The sequence below is a fragment of the Poecilia latipinna genome, unplaced genomic scaffold (assembly GCF_001443285.1).
Source record: "Poecilia latipinna isolate Pla-1442-1.1 unplaced genomic scaffold, P_latipinna-1.0 Scaffold1526, whole genome shotgun sequence".
NCBI classification, from domain to species: domain Eukaryota; kingdom Metazoa; phylum Chordata; class Actinopteri; order Cyprinodontiformes; family Poeciliidae; genus Poecilia; species Poecilia latipinna.
In genome coordinates, this window is record NW_015114142.1 from 153,087 (window position 1) to 155,086 (window position 2,000).

Here is a 2,000-nt window from a genome sequence, read left to right on the forward strand (position 1 = left end):
TATATATATATATATATATATATATATATATATCACAATAAAATCAGGAAAGTCAAAACTCACTGAATTTAAAGGAATCCTAAGAACATCTTAAATACAGTGGGGTTTTGTTTACACATAAAATATACCAGATGCAAAAATGACACATCTACACTAAACCTTCTGTTTGTTTTTGTTTGTTTTGTTTTTAGAGAAAATTATTTTTACAGGCATGCTGCTGCTCTTCTCATAAGTTTATTTTAACCCCCCCCCCAAAAAAAAATGCATGCACAAGCCAAGTTAAAAGATAGGGAGCGTCTGCCAAGTAAACGTGGATTCAACAGGTACAGCCAGGACTAGATGCCAAAAGGCAGACTGTCTACATGGAGATGTAACTGTAATGAGAGCTGCCAGGCAGAAGAACACGGACTAACAGGGAGACGTGAAACTCTTCTAATCTTCAGATCAAATGGCAATATTTTCCTTAAGCACATTAGTTGTTAGGACATTTTATAAATCTCTTCAGATAGCTTTTAAAACTTAATTTTATTCTTTACTGTCTCCCTAAAAGAAAGCAAGACATGCCTAACATCTTTAATTCAATTACTGACCCATAAGTCACATCTGAGACAGCGATTGTGATACTGTTTAATGTAACATCGAAAGGCACACAAAGATACACACAGCATTTTTGGGGTTTTTTTCTCGTGACAATCCGTTCTTGCCAATAAAGTAATCCCAGACCAGAACTCCCCCCTTCAACTGGCCACCACCCCAAAACTGCAGAAAGTTCTGGAAGCACTAAAAAAAAAAAAAAAAATCCTTCCTCCACCATCCTCTACATTTATCTCTTTATTTCATAGTAAGAAAAGAAGGAACAAACAGAATCACTCATAAATGTTTTAGAAGAGAATGCCCTCTACTCTGAAGTATGTCAGAGCCCGAGAGACAGACAGACAAGATGAAGAAAAATTGACGTAAGAGATAAAAACCATCACAGAAGAGAGAGCGTCACACTGACTACTTTACTTATTTAACAGCTTGTCCATTCTGATAAGCATTTTTCAGATACAAAGTCAGCAATGTCAGTTTATAGACTTGAAATTAAAAAAAAAAAAAAATAGTTTATGTATTTTATTTATTTTCCCATTCTTGGGAAACTGAAAAAAAGGATAGAATAATATTGAGAATTTACAATAACAACATTAATGTGTTTTAAACTTATTTAAACATTTAAAATTTAGATTTTTACAGAAGCTTTAACCCTTGTGTTTAGAATTGGGGTCCAACCGACCCCACACATGTAAAACTTGTATCATTTGCCTCAGTCCTCGCACGCACAAGGGTTAAGAATATTCAAAAATAACTACTTAGAAGAATAACCCTTATAATGTGTTTTTATTGCCTGTGATAGCAGCAGCCAGTTGCTTTTGTACCTGCTCTCCAGTGTGGCATTTTTCTGCATACCACTGGGATGCCTTGCATGAGCTGACTTCTTCAGTTTCCTTCAAAAACATTTATGTTGGACAGAATTCAGGACTTCTACCTTCCTATTCCAACTAACACACTCGGTGTTTGGATACTGTAAACTGAAAGATGTGCTTGTTATCTTTGAATGTCATTGTCTGTTTTATACAGACACAGCCAGTTTTATAAGCACCTCAGCTCAGTAAAGTAAAAAAGGTACCGCTCCGTCAGTTAAAAAAGGTTGCAATTGTGAAGAACCTGATACAAAAATGTATAATTAATTTTACAAAAAATGATTTCATTCCACTTATTTATTAAATAGAACAACCAATAGAATTATGAATGAACTATCCAGCAAATTAAACAACTAACTCACCAATAAGTTTATTTAATGAATACACCAACAAACAAACAGGCCAATGTCAAACACAAATAAATTACTAAACCTAAAAATATACAACTAACCAAGAGAGTAACAAAACATAGAAAATAAAAATAACATCAAATATCAACTACCACCCTGGCCATTGCCTTCCTACGCAATAGATTCTCAT